General features: G+C 37.6%; 1 protein-coding gene and 1 long non-coding RNA gene across 3 annotated transcripts in view; both read left to right on the forward strand.

The window, feature by feature from the left end:
* The window catches only part of LOC105207388, a 148,472-nt gene that overhangs the window by 26,911 nt on the left and 105,576 nt on the right, over positions 1-15,985 (forward strand). The gene's annotated exons all lie outside the window — the stretch shown is intronic.
* LOC120358638 lies at positions 1,318-13,770 on the forward strand. The gene is made up of 2 exons (XR_005575545.1): positions 1,318-2,165; positions 7,759-13,770. It is a non-coding gene; the product is annotated as an uncharacterized LOC120358638 (long non-coding RNA).

Here is a 15,985-nt window from a genome sequence, read left to right on the forward strand (position 1 = left end):
TTTTTTCCTAAATTAACAAAAAAAAATTTGATCGTGAATGGCTGAATTTTAGCTCTAAAACTAGCTGTAAAAAACAAAACAATGTCAAATTTGATTTAGGTTGATGATTTTTGTAGCGAAGAGTGCTATATTTTACTGCAGCTTTAAATAAATAACTTTTAAACGAGTAAGTGCATCTAAATAAATTTTTGCACGAATGGCACATACATTCTTAAACTATATGATAAAAAATATTCTTTATAGCAAAAACATTACATAATAAGTTTATGCGACTTGCATATTCGCAAGAATAAAAAAGTATAGTTAATGAGATGCTTCATACAATTTCTAATTAAAAATAGAAAACAATTTTTACGGAGTCGATGGCGTGATCATTAATGGAATAAATATCTGAGGAGGCTTTTATCACGAGTGTAGTGTATCGGGTTACACTTAATAACCGCATGAACGAGCGAATCATAGTGTCACGATCCCACATACTCTTGTCATGTAGTTACAATGATGACACATAAACAACAATGAGCCTGTAATCTTATCTAAAGTAAACCGCCTCTCCGCGTAACTTCTCACTGCCGACATCGAATCGATGCTCATTCGTTCCGGCATATAGCATCCATGGAACAATGATCGATTGAGACGAGCTCATTCTTTCTTTCTCTTATCTGTGTGAGCTTCGTTAACTCATCGACTTATTGACGCCTCTAACGGCGATAATCGACGTCTAAGATCTATTTTTTCTGAATGAAAAGAAAGCCGCGTTAAACTTGCGTTATCGGTATAATCGAATTTTTTTTGTAGTTGAAAGAGAAAACAAAGTTTAAAGCCGCTTATTCGGGACGCGCTTATAAAGCTGTTAGCGCGCTTTTACAGGTCTAAAGGTATCGAATGGATGTACGCGAGTATTGTCTTCCGATTGGCGTGTAAAGACCTCTTAACCCGGATCCAGAACAGGCAAGCGGACGCGAGCAAATACGAATGAACAACTTGTTCCAATGAGTGCGTGCTCATTCAAGCAAGTTGTTCATTCGCGTTTGTTCGCTCGGCCTGAATCTCGCTTAAGATGCTCACGCGATAGTCTTCAGGCTGAATAAATAAATGGCGTTGATGATCCTTGCCGAATATCTCACCTTCTGTTTGTCATCGCTTTCGTATGTATTCGCTGCTATTTCTCGATTCCACTTTCGTTCCATGTTTACGCATTTGTCTGTGACAAATCGAGCGCGCTTCGAGTCCGGATAAGCTCATTCATTTCTACGCGAGATCGATGTGCGCGCGCGCGCGCGCGCGCGCGTGTGTGTATGTGTGTGTGTGTGTGTGTGTGTGTGTGTGTGTGTGTGTGTGTGTGTGTGTGTGTGTGTGTGTACACATATATGATAAGGATAATTAATAAAAATAGTAACGAGTCGCTAAATGGAAATAAAGTCTCACAGATCTTGCCGCCTGACTTTTCGCTTTATCACAAGGTTTTAGAATAGAACAAATTTTATCTTACTGCGTTTTATTAATACTTTTCATTAATTTCATTTCTTATTCGTCAACTCCAGGAAATGTATAATAATCTCGATCGGCTTTTTTCGTTAACTCAACAACCGTTGGCGATAATAATAATCTTTATTAGTGAGAAATTCTAAAAATTCGTGATGCATTGATATCTAGCTGTTAGACAAATCGACGCGACGCGACGTCGCGAACAGAGAGAAATCGTGCGGCGAATACATCTTTTTTTTTTTTAGAGAAATAACCTGCTGACATCTGCGTGTGAAGATGTAATAATGCTCTACGTCAGCTGAGCATTGTCGTCGCTCCGAATTTCGTCGTTCGACATGTGCGAGAGCACGTGTCGCGGTACGTTCAGGGTCGCGCAATCTCGCGTTGTCGTTCTCCCTCTCTCGCTCTTTCTCCTTCCTTACCGCGATTGTTCGCGCACATGACGCAAATCGGCGGCTTGCCATCGCGGCATTTTCTTGTTGATCTGTTTTTCTGAGAACCGCGAGTGTATCTCGATGGCCGGATTAACTCAGAGCTGTCAGATATAATTTCTTGATTAGGCAGGCGGGCGCCGGGCGGAGGGGTTAGAGAAAATATTAAACTCCGATACGGCGATCGTGATTTATCGCGATCGTTTCGTCACGTAAGATTAAGCGCCGCGGAGGAGGGAGTACGATGTGAGTAAACATCCAAGTATTCGTAGCTTATCCAGCTTGTTTTCTTCGAAAACTCCGACGAATCGTCACGTTTGTGAATGTGATGTCGCTCGTAATTATTACGTACATCTCGATATGTACAGTTATGAAACTATAATTGTCTGAACACGCAAGATAATGGGAGCTCATTTTTCATGCTACAAATTCATCGAATATTAGAATTTTTAAGAAAAAGTCAATAGAAATAATAACCCCTTGCCGATGATACGTTTCCATCAGAAGCATACTTGTGTTCAAGCTGAAAAGATTCATTGACTTGTTAATAAAATTGGATTGAAAGATGTATATTTGAATAAAGTTTCAAGAAAGCGCCGATTCTACCTTACCTCTTATCTTTAGCTTTTTACTTAAGTCTGCAAATGTGTATAAAAAGTAAAATTAGCGAAATAAATCAATCTGCCATGTAGAAATGTGGGTAAGATTCTAATAAGGGCCCGGTTATTCGGCTGAATATAAATTTTGAACTTTTGATGGAAATGCATCACTGGCATTAAGGTGTTTTCATTTTCAATCAAGTTGCCCTAAAAATTTATATTTGTTAGGTTTGTAGCATAAAAAATACTCTCAATATCATATATCCGAACAATTAATTTTAGGACTGTATATTTGTGGAACAGGTTTAATAATTCTGTTACTTCCTTATGTGTTTTATGTAAGAATCTAAAATTAATTATGCAATCGGAAAATACTTAATCGGCAAAGGATCGAGAAATTTTATTGCTTATAAAATTGATTAATTTCATGTTTAAATGATACAACACGTGTTTTGCAATTGGTGCCCAATATAGAAAGTCCGCCTATTAATTACGGTATCACTTTGACGTGAGCCAATTAATATTTATCGGTACCCGCTAGTATCGTTATTGCGTTAATTCTTTCCTTCTCGGGCCAATCATCGCGCCAATTATGAGGCACCGATATAAATGAATAATTTAGCCCGTCCATATCTTCGGAGAAAGTCCGGCGACGTTCTCAGATCTTATCGTCGTGCGCACGTTGTTGCACAAGTATGTGTCACATTAATCCGGTTCGTTCGCGGCATACTCATAGTTACAGCGAATCGTGATCAGCGATTTCCATCGAAGATCGTGGCAAGATAATAAAAAAAAAGAAGAGAGAGAAGCCGTGTATGTATTAACTGGAATCACGACATTGAGAACGCACGATACGGGACGATTTACGTTCCTTGATAATTTGCGAAAACCATTATCAGTTACTTCAGAGGGCTATTAATAATCTCGCACCCGCCCACTCTGCCGACCTTGGGTTATAAGATTCGCAGTGGGAAGGATAAGACGACCCGCATGTATATATATTCTTTACGGCGATCGGTTACGCCGTATACGCCGATCTTCGGCCGTATGGTTGTAAACCGCACAAGTAATCACGGAGATTTGCATTGCAGGCGCGTGCATGCAGCGCTCTCGGACAGGCGCATATACATCGGCCGCCTCGGTTTCGCACGGTGCACAGCACACACGTCGCGTCGCGTGCACCGGAGAATCGCACACGCGTGGACGACACACGAGATACAGGGACTCCCGCGGTATGCACATTCGTCACGCCGTTTTCGTTATATGCGCGCGCGGCGTTACATACGACGACGCCGCACACCGCGTGTACATACATGCGTGTGCAGCGTGCGTAGCAACGTTACGAGTATTGCGCTCGTGTAAAGCGTCATCCTCGTCGCGGCTGGTTACAAGCAACGCGGTTCTCGAACGCCCGAGAACCGCATGCCAGCGTGACATGCAGGTTCCGCGCGTTCGCGATAATTTCTGCGCCGTTACATCCCGATACGCTTCGTCAGAACGAGCCGCTTCAACACGCGCGCGCGCGATCCCGCAGAGAAATGCGAGCATCCGAGGGAGACATCGCGATATGTATCTTCGTATTTTTACGAATATTTTAGTAGCTAGCGATACGCGAGGAACGTGTTTAAGATCATTAGATATTATTGAATACAATGAATTTCTTTTGAATACAATGAATTTTTTCCCCTGTTGAATACTAAATTTTTTCAGTCAACAATCCGCTTCTCGACGATACAAGCAAATCCTGCATGCAAAAAAAAAGAATCGGTCATCTCGATCATTGCACGCTCACGTTAAAAAACGGAAAGAAAAGTCTTCATGCGTGAAGGCACACACACACACACACACACACACATTAATACACGATACGTCGGCATGCGTTAGATCGTTGAATTACAGTTGAATTACAGTTATTACACAGATTACGTTTGTTACAAGCACCACTGAAGATTTAATATACGGCCAAAATGTCTATAATGTATCAAATTCCATTATAACGTAATCCGTTATTTCACATTGCACTCTACTTATGTTGTTACACAGATTGTTCAATATTAAGATTTACAGACAAATTTTAGATTCTTTCAAGCATTTACACCCAACTCGGCTCTAAGAGTCCTTTTAACTATTCATTTTGATTTTATGAGTTTTATTTCTTATTGTTGAATAATTTTTATAAATGCATTATAATGCTGAAATAAAGTTCACAGACATATACTTATCGTTTGTTTGCGACACTGAAAAAAAAATTTATTAAAAAATTAAAATATTTAGTCGATACGATCATCTAAGCATTGAGTTTATTTAATAATTATTTAATTGCAAAAAAAAAGTATAGTTGAATCTTATCAACCATTCCAATTTTCTAACCAAGAATTATTAAACAAATTTAATATTTAGTTGTATCGAACTAAATATTTTAATTTTTTTCAAGCAATACATTTTAGCCTAATTTCCAATTATTAATTATTTTTCATTTTTTTAAATATATAACATAATTAGCATAACTAAAAAATCATTTTTTTAGTTATCGTTAGTTATTATTCATACATTGAGCGAAGAGCTAATCAAACTTTTATTCCTCTATAATGAGTAGATTACATAAATTTTTATGTCAAAATATTAAATGTGCTGTATAAAACCTGAATAATTCAAAATATTTAAACTGAAAAACTTTGGTTTTTGAATTATATCATTACTGCTGCAAATGAACTTATATCATTATGATTCATATCTTTTTACGAAGCACGGAAACACGTGCGAAAAATCGTTAATTTTATGAATAAAAAAACGTGGCGTACGCTTCGAAACCAAAAGTATGAGACAAAGAGTCAACGTCATTATTCATCGCATTTTATTCGACCGTGCAGATTATTGGCAGTACTATTTCGTGCTGAAGTTATCGAATTAATTGCAAACACATTGCAAACTTTATCACTTATATCAACGCTCGATATAAAAAAAAAGAAAGAAAAATACAATACGTGAACTAAATTTCTGCTTTCGAAATGTACTTTTATAATAGAAATAACCGAGTTGTTATATTACTGGGAAGGATTGTGTCAGAAATTAATTCAATTTAAACAGCAGGAAAGGAAATGAGATAAAATTTTGATGTCGATGAAGCAGAAAAAAAAGACAAATAGAAAAGGATTGCTTAATTTTAAATAGGTATCGCAAATTTTGTTTTTTTTTTCTTCTATCAAGAATCGTGAAACTTACGTTATTTTTCATCATCTCATATTCACGACGTAATTGATATGTATTAGGCACCTTTTACAAAATTAATTTCGGTATTATAACCTAATTTCCGTTAATATTTAATACATGCAATATCTCGAATCTTCGGACTTATATTGAACAGAGAATTCGTAAGACGAAATTGTTCTTCCAGCTTGCGAAAAGCAAGATTACGGTTTTCGTATTGGTGATCATCGATACTCACGTTTGTAATTAATTCAATTATATGTCGCGGTAATATAAACGCTACAGTCGGATAGCCAAGAGTGTTCCGGACAAGCTAATAATTTTGTGGTAGATGAGCGACCTTTTGCCATCGGTAATTACGGTCTTTGCCGTTAATGACTTGCCAGAATGAAGAGTGCTTTGCGCGCACGACGGTGGCACGTTGTGCAACGTGTCTAGATAACTGTTTATTTATGTCTACTATTAACAGCAATAAGAGCACGAAACAGGAACGCAGCATTTTGCGTTACTCTTCCACAATCAGCACCCTGAATCTCCGATGGGATACATTACCTCTATTTAATAACAATTGCAAGTTCTACTCATTATCAAAGTTTAACGAATGAACCTTTTAATGAGAGGCAGATAAAAAAAATCCTATCAGCAGCGCGGAAATGTGCATGTTAAATTTCTAGCTGAATACGCGTTTTGTGCAAAGTCTAACTGCACGCATATTGAGCAGGCACTTTTACAGTTATTAGACTAATTATAAGTATTTTTATTAATTTTTTACTGAGAAACAGCGTTTTAAGGTATGTACACTGCCGATCAGAAGTTTAGAAATGCTTGCAAGTTTCTCACATGTTATAAGTATAAAATGTTAAGTATAAAAAAAAATCTTTAAAAAATTTATGTGAATCATGCATATAACAAATATTTTTTCTGTGTCTTCTTTTTTAATAAGACCTTTAGTTTTAAAGTTAAATAATATTTTATGAAAAATAAGTTTTCAAACATTCAGTATTATTGCGAACAATGTACCAATTTTTTAAAAAGGCATTGTACCTTTAGAAAGCCTACTTTAAAATATTTGTATGTTAACTTTTGTGTAACTATGACGTTTCATCAAGCTACAGCTTCAAAATGAAACAAAAATATTGATTAAAAAAAAATATCATTTTCGATTTTACGTAATTTAGTAATCAAATATAGATCCAAATTAAGACACAGATTTGAAGCTCCATTTTTACTCTTTAAATTGAGTATTTGAAAACTTTTCTACGATTTGTTCACTGAAACATCTCGTAGGATGCGATAAAATCGGAAGCGTTTCCAAATTTTTAACCTGCAGTATATCGTCTGACTGAAATATATACTTCTTTCAAACATTTGACTGAAAAGAAATTTTGTAATTTATAAAATTATTTTTCTTAAACAAAAGCACATATTAATTATATATTAATTATATATCCAAATAAAATCGATAATATCGGATAATTGATTATTGATAAAATAATCATCTTTAATCATTATCGTCTCAGCTTTAATCATTATCTGCTACGAATCGCTATAGACCATCGAACACGTGTTCCGTATTAATTATCTAGGATGACGTAATGATCGATCACCATTCAGTTCAGTATATTAAGTCAAATGCTTTAATGAGATTACAGATGGACAAACTTGAAATAGATGCTTGAAAATAGATATAATATTGGAACCGCAACGGCTGAAGATTAAAGTTTCTCATTGCTTGTCTCTTCATAGAGAATCTTTATTTTTCCGTTTTCTGCGCATCATATTACACAATTATCTTATTTAAACACTACGTAGCAAATAGTCCAGGTAGCGAGCTGACGTTATTTGTCGTCATTTTAAAGCAAAAAATTGTAAAGAGTGCTGAATGAACGCAAGAAGAAGCAATTGAATCAAGCAAAGTCTTTACTGACTCGAATTGTCTTTACTGACAGTTAGTAAAGACTTTACTTGATTCAACTTCTTCTTGCGTTCATTCAGCACTCTTTACAATTTTTTGTTTTTTACAATTTATACAGATATACGGCACCTACAGTTTAAATGCCGGGGTTTCGAACGGCCTAATTTAGATTCTCTTGGCAAGATACTCCTCGGAAGTTTAGCCATTACCTTCCGAAAGACAGCGATCGAATAAAATTAGATGTTTCTGATGGGATTTGAACCCGGATCTTGGGGACAGAAAGCAAGACACTCAACTCTCTGCGCCACGGCCGCTACGTTAAATACAAAACATAAAAGTGTTGACTAACGAGAAATGGCTCAATGGAAATAAATCAAAGTACAAACCAATGCCACGAAAGACGACACTGGATGCTCGCGTGTAAAATAATATATAATATTATCAGCGATTACAAATAAGCGTTTTAATCCTCAGTTTTGGATCATCTTCAGTATAAATAATATAAAAAGTGTTTTGTATTTAAATACTCTATATAAAAGCATTTTGTATCTTGTATTCAAATACATATTTTGAAAGTTGTTCATTTTGTATTTATTATAAATGCAATTTTTTATGTTTTTGCCCGTGCTAACTCTCTCGATCTCTCGTGCGTTTACGTCGCTTTCAAAATGGTTCATACGCGTTAAAGTACGCATGATGCGCCGGGAGATGATACAGCTTGAGAGATTAATTTTCTCCGCGCGTACACTCCAGTCATTCTCGCATCGTCTCTCATCGGAATGCTCCCGCCTGTCGACCGGTTACAATCGTGTCGCGGTTGTCACCTGTCAGATTGTCACTCGGTCGTCCAATTATCCTGCCGCCGCGCCGGGTGGTGCGAGCGAGCGAGCGCGACGGAGAGGGATGCGGCTGTTAGCCGACCGAGTTCAACGAGTTCCCCCGGAAGAGAAGTGGGGCGGGCGCGCTCGCGCTCTCGAGAACGGTGCCGGGGCGAAAATAGGTGCGATAGAGGTAGGACGTTACCTGAATATTTTACGGACGACCCGGTGATGGTTAAGACCGTCGTTATCCGCGGCCTCGCTATAAAAAGCCCACGCGGGCGTCGTCGCTCGGAGGCGTCGTCGTCCTCGGCCCGAGAGCCCGTCACCGTACCTCTTTATTCGCTTTTATTCCTCGTGAGTGATCGCCCTCGGTATAGGCGCAGCGCAACGCCGAGGGCCGCCCATTCAAACGGCGGTGGCGGCTTCCCTTCATTCGCGTTGCTCGCGAAACTCGCCGGACGAGTAGTCCAAAGTATACCGAGGGTCGGGATTATCGATTCGACCAGAAATAACGTCACCGGCGATTCTGTACAAAAATTCCGACGAAAATATTGCTTCCGTACGAACGTCGTATAAGTATGTTACGTCCAGTTTTATTAGAATTCTTGTCAGGGCGTTTGTTGTTCCTTATTGTCAAGCTTAAATGATGAAAGGGCGGTTAAATAAAACGATCCGTGATCCTTGTTCAGTTTGGAACAGGCAGTTCTTTCTTTTGCGCGAACTTAAATTGGTAGTAACCAATTTAAAGTTACTTAACGGCGAAATTGTCGGGATTGAAGAAAATAAGCTTTAAGCACGGGATAAGTGAAAAGATAAGAGAATTTTCATTAATTATCAATATAAATTTTATTTTTAGAATCTTTATTAAAAATTGATTCTTATTATGGAAGGAGCACTGTATACGGCTTGGAAAAAAATTATTGGGCAGGAGAAACAGAAATAGAGTTTCTTATAAAGTATTTTGTGATTTTTCCGCTGCAGTATCTTCCCTAGAACCGGCGTGTCTTCTCGAGACAAAGAAACCGTAAATCTTCGAGGAAAAGCGTAAGACATCGATGTTATCGGAGCGGGTTTCCCCGATCAGCCTGGTCCTTCGAGGGGATCTATCCGTGAGCTCGAGGGTGAGAACGAGCGGCACTAAAGGTCGGTTAAGGGACGAAAAGAGGGTAGACGAAATAGGAAGAAAGGATCTCTTCTCCTCTGGCGTTTTTTTTTTGTCTGCAGTATACACATCTTAGAGAACCCCACGCTCGTGAAAATCCCGAACGTGACTCGCAGCTTCCGCCAATTTCCACCGGAAGAGACTCCGAAACCGTGTGTCTGCCACGAAGGAGACGAATAGTTGACGTCCATTGTCCCCGTGAAGTTCCAGTAACAGTGGGCGTTTCTGATTAATCCCTTTATAAAATGTCCCTCCTTTGACTCGTCCGAATTTAAATTTTTACGAAGTTATTGTAACTGCAGCTGGCTCGGATATTCCACACCGGTTTCTAAAAACTATATTCCGAGAACAGGATCGATAATCTCCTGATATTTTTGCGCACATTACATTCTTATGTATCTTTTATAAAAGTTCACGTGTAAATCTATATTTTCTCTCAATTCGCGATAGAAGATCCTTTCTTATGATTCGTTATTTTTGTATAATTGTTATAATTCAAGAATTTATACATTTACCCATAAAGCAATCAATTCTTTCAATTATATTTCATAGAATTTTACGTAGAAGATACTATGATAGAATCATGTCGATTTCGTGATCCCGATATAAAGTTTAAACGTAGATTTCGTCAGTATTTTGATGAAAATGTTTAGCAAGGACATTGTACTAGTCAGTAAAAAAAAAAAAAAATATATATATATATATATATATGGTATATTGTGGTTATCACAATTTATCGTTTTCCCAGAAGAATGAGGTATCTCGTTTCTTGGACGACCGATTCGCACTGATAACATCGGCAGTGTCGCCTCGTCGACGATTTACGGGTCCTCTTGCGTCAAGCATCTATCGTATGGGATATAAAAGTCGATAGTCTTGAGAGCGCACCGTGATCGTCGGATGTAGGAAAAGAACAATGATATTCAAGATACTTCGCACGCGCGACGTTTCGAACAACTTGCTCCTGCCGTATTTCGCTAATTAGTCGCAAAAAAAGAATATGCCTTCTCATTATCTTAATTATCTACAGTCAGCTTTGCTTGCATGAAAACGACGTGTGGCAACGCAAAAGATATTTTAGAACTGCGTTCGCTCGTAATGTATTCCGAGCGTATGCGAGGCTTTACTTAAAAATCCATTCAAATGTGGTCTCTACGTATTTCCTCGTTTCGTAAGACCGCATTGTTAAATTTAGCATTAAAGGTCAAAGGTCTGGCTCGAGCTGCATTATATACGGCACAGCGGGTCCCTTTTCAGGCGAACCGTCATCCAGCGTAATTTTTATCGCCCCGAATTATGTGCCCGCGTGAGTAGACAGAGCAGAAATATCGCGAGTTGTTTACCCTGCTTACGATGCCGCGCTGATTGTGACTAACGGCAAAAAACAAGCGATTAGAGAGTATGGCCGAAATCTTATCAGCAGCGCGACTAATACGCAATCTGCTTTTTATCGGTCTTATTTGCAAGCGACTTCACCAAATTACGATGAGTCATTGCTGTCATCAGCACACGGAGGCGCACACGGCGATTCGAGCCTTGCTATATCACTCCGAGCAATCGCTTTGATAAGGCTTTTTTGACGCGAAATGTGCTTGACAAATATGTATAATCTCGTGTTGCGAGAACGTAACTTATATACGTACTCCTATTCTCAGAACAATTATCTATAGAGCGTAGAAAAATGTTTGAAGAAAATCAGAAAACTTTGATAAGACGCGTTCGATAGATGTAAGATTTAATTTAATTAAGAGGCATTGAAGATAATGAAATCTGCACAGTTAAAAAAACTTGTGTTAAATTTAACATAAAATGAATGTGTGAAAGTAACGTAAATATTATATAAAAGCATTAATGTTAAAATTGTAACACTTTGACGTAATTTGGAAACAGATTGTGAAAATATATTTCATTAGTAAAATTAATATTTATATTAATTATATATATCTCATAATGTTAACACATATGTGTGTTAAAATTTAAATTTATTTTTAAAAAACTATATTATCTTCATGTTATTTGTTTCTTTACTCATAAATTATGTCATTTTAATACTAAGAAATGTTGAACATCAATTTAACACAAAATATTCAGATAACACAATCACGTATTAAATTAAAATTCAAATATGTCAAAATTTAACACAAAAATTGTAACAGAATCCGGTATTAATATAAATACAAAGATTTTACTGCGTAGTGATTTGACAAATAATCGTTTCTCTTAATATTTGCTTTGAGGAAAGATTGATTTTAAATTTTATTGGCACAAATTATATATATTTAAAAATGTGATTATACTTTCTGACACAATTCTAACATAATGAAAATTTTATCTAACATTAAACATTAAAGATGTTCGATCTTTCCTATCGTGTAGCTGACTGCAACTTGACATGTCGATATCTTCACCTCCAGTTACGTATTTAGTTTCCACATCAAACTGCTTCGATATATACACGTATTAAGATCGTATCTTTAGCAACGGTAATGCAGATGCGCCGATGCGATCGCGGGACAATATTATCACGAGATAACATCAACAGAGAATTATACCTGCGCTGATAAGCGATATCAAGCGATCCGATCGGGAACGTGAAATACGCCTTTATGGGAGGATTCCGTGTTCTCTCCTGATGCACTAGACGTAGTCTCGCTTTTTTGCTTCCCTATCGATATCATAGGAGATCCCGACATCTCATTAAATAACGGGTACAGGTTACCGCGATCAAGAATCTCGACAATAAATTATACGATCGGCTCGGCGGAGGCATTCACAACTTATCCTCGTCCCATTGATGCATCCTTTCCTGTTTTCTCATTTTCCCTTTTCTAATTCCCTTTAATCTTCCTCTTTTTCCCGGTGCTGTCGTTTAGAATTTTTGTGGTTTTAAAACGTGAAAATTAGGGATCGCGTATCCTTTTATAGGCTAAGTCGAAGACGAAGTTCTCGAATACTGAATCCCTTTAAGATTTATTGTTTCTTAGAGTTCACTCGTGTGAAGGTTTTTGGAAAATCCAGAAACTTTTCCTGAAAATAAGTAGGTAAATCGCAAACTGAAGTGAGACACTGTGTGAACGTGTGTTAGAATTCCACTGTATGCTTTTCTCGTCTAAGAATTGTTAGGAGTCGCTCCTAGAAAGATTTTCTTGGTACAATACGCAATGGAATACTAAAGAACTTAAATTTTAAGAGAATTAACATATATTCATGTGCACAAGTTATAAACAAGTTTTACATATGTATAAATATATAACGAATGCAATTAGTTAAGAACAAGAATGTAAATTTACATATAAATTGATTATATTGAGAGAAAAAATTTTAATGTCATGCGACGTTTCTTTTTGTTTCCGCATGTTGCTGTTGCAAAAAAGTTAACATTAGCAAAGTAAGACGTATAAAATATGTTTAAAAAAATAGCGATTTCACAATGCTAAATTGAGTTTCAATAGATATAGTTTATTTATTTCTAACTTATAACTCACTCGTTCATTAACCTTTATTCGTTTTTTTTTTTTTTTTTAATCATATTGAGGTATTTAGATCGTAACAAGTTTATTAATCGCGTGAACAGTTTGCTCAATGTGACCTTGTCTCGACAGACACTATTATTGTAGCCATCTATAGGATATTGAAGAGAAGCAAGAAAAAGGGATAAGGTGAAAAACGGATTAGATAAGGGTTGGCTTATGCCCGATGGGCTTGTGTGTTAGTGGATGAAAGAAAGCCCCTAAATCTCGATCGTAAATATAACAGGAACAAAAAACGGACGTTGTGGCAAATACCAAAGTCTATTTACTTTCCCACCTCGTCGTACAGAAATGAGAGTTATCGATTCGGGACGATAGCTCTATGGTGTGCGAACACGAGCGGGAAGAAGAATAATCGCAGATGCGCGCTGACAAAAAAACAAAAGCGCTTCTTTAACGGGTGAAATGCCAGTTCGATCGGCACGGATTCAATTCGGACTTTAATCAGACACGGATTTGAGATTCAATCGTTTCCGCTCTTCGCGTGTTTCCCCGAAGGATTCCAATGACCGCAAATTATCGCTCGCGATTCTATCGAGTCTGATAATTGAAACGTGAATAAGTCCTTTCTTAATCGCCTTTAAGCCAATTATTACAAAGCTAAAAAAAAAAAAAAACATGTATTTCAGCATACGTTGAGTTAAAGTTGAACAATTTTTAAACAACTATCTCAATACTTTTTAGATTTATGAATAAGATAAAACAATGAGATTACAAACAAATAAAATTAAAACTCACAGCTTGCCAACTTAAATTCAACGTGAGTATAGTTGATGATAATACGAGCATTATTTAATAAGTCGATACTGACGGAATCAGATTTTAACACGCAGTTTAGATAAGTTCAAAATTACTCCGAGCTCACACATTGGTGAAAGATAACGTAATGTTCAACTGAAAAGAAGAGAAGAAAAAAAACATTTTAACGAGCCAGCATTTGTACTTGCAGATAAATTAAAATTAGTCGACTATTTTTACACAATTCAGAATTCTTTTTTAGCTTGCATGGTTCTCGTAGCTCCGTAGATAAAATTTAACTTTAGAACGAGAGAGAGAAAGAGAGAAGCGAAACGACAGGTCGCAGATATAAATTCATTAAAATTAAATAAATTACAATTCACACGAGAAACTCCATCTCTTCCCATATTTTATAGTACGATTTACGACACGAGTAAACATTATCTTTAATCGCATTACAGATAGCACTCTGCACGCCGGGCGAAATGCAAATTACCGGCGTGCGACTTGTCGATCGGCTACTCGTTCTCGCGGTAATTGATAAATTACTCTCTCGCTCTCGTATGCACCGTCGCGGCATGAAATTGCGATATCGCGAAAATGTCGATGTCGGCGCAGCGAACACGCTACACGGAGGAAAGAGGCACATACGATGTACGTACGTAATAAACCGGACGCGATAATTGATATCTCGCTGCCCGGCTCTGTTCTCTATCGCGTCGCGCGCGTAGGTGGAATCGCCTTTCATTCATCGCTGCTCAGCACGCGGATGTGGAGCATTTTAATGCATAATGCATGCGCGGCAACGCGATTTATGCGCGCCGCCGTTACAAACGCACGCTTTAACGGAGAAACGCTTATTAGGCCCATTGATCCGCTGCCGATTCCGATGGACGATAATGAGATAATGGAACGTTGATCTCTAACGACGTTATTTTCTCCAAAGCGAATTGAAGCTTGATATATCGGCATGCGCGGGGTTATCATGGGGTTCCGTAATGTTACATTTACATCGATTACCTTCGCCAACGCATCGAGGGCGCGAGTCTATGTTTTCGCCACGCCAATTCAATTTTTCCGGTATATATATATTTTTTTTTTCTGTTTTGATTAATAATAATGGGATAATTGAACGGGCAGGTCGATTGATAAATATTGATCGCGCGGCGGGTCTGTAATATCGAATCTGCAGAGCCGATTGCAATTTTCGCCAACGCAACTTTCGACATCTCCTTTCATCGTGGTAATGTGTCAAATTATATTGCTCTAACAACTCGTTCTGAATAACGCGGAAGCGGGTTAAAAATTGTTAGAAACAATATTAGCCACGCTTCACCAACTTGTTTATATCGCCTATGCTATGCAATCTTATCTATTTCTGCCAATCGAGAGATTGTTGAACTGAACTGATTTTATCTGGGTAGGTTATTGACAGCGTGATTGCAATAAGTTGGTTTCCTGCGCGATACATCGATACTCTCGTGCGCGCGAGAAAATGATCCTCTAACGACCGTAATTCGCCACTCGTGTGATTTCCTGAACAATTTCACCGCGCTTGATGACTCCGATCGTTAGATCGAAACAGCAGGTTTATCCTTTCATCGCTAAAACGATCATGAGTTATGCGATCCTATCAATTACGTGTGGAATCGCATGTAATAACGCTGGCAATGGTAGCCTAATGAAATCAGTCGCTCGAGTTTGAGATGTGAATATGTTAAATGACGTATCTGGCTAGATAGATATAAATACATGCGACAGTAGATATATGTGGCTGAATAAATTATATCTTCAATTTTGAAAATGTATATTGATGATATTTAGAGCTAATGTTAATATGATTATATTTAAAATTTATATACATTTATCTATCCGATATATTCTACGTTTATAATATTTATTCACGTCGTGCGTACGTGGCAGATGTTATATATGTGTCGCATAGAGAAGACTAGTAGATAGTTTGAAACTGTGACTAGTTTCGAAGTATTAGGAGCGAATAAGGCAAGAGAGAAGCTCTGCTGCGTTGCAACGCGTTCGCATACTCGCGTGCATACTCGTTGCACATGTGTATACGCACACGCACACCTGCAA

The sequence above is a fragment of the Solenopsis invicta genome, chromosome 9 (genome assembly GCF_016802725.1).
Source record: "Solenopsis invicta isolate M01_SB chromosome 9, UNIL_Sinv_3.0, whole genome shotgun sequence".
In the NCBI taxonomy this organism is placed as follows: Eukaryota; Metazoa; Arthropoda; class Insecta; order Hymenoptera; family Formicidae; genus Solenopsis; species Solenopsis invicta.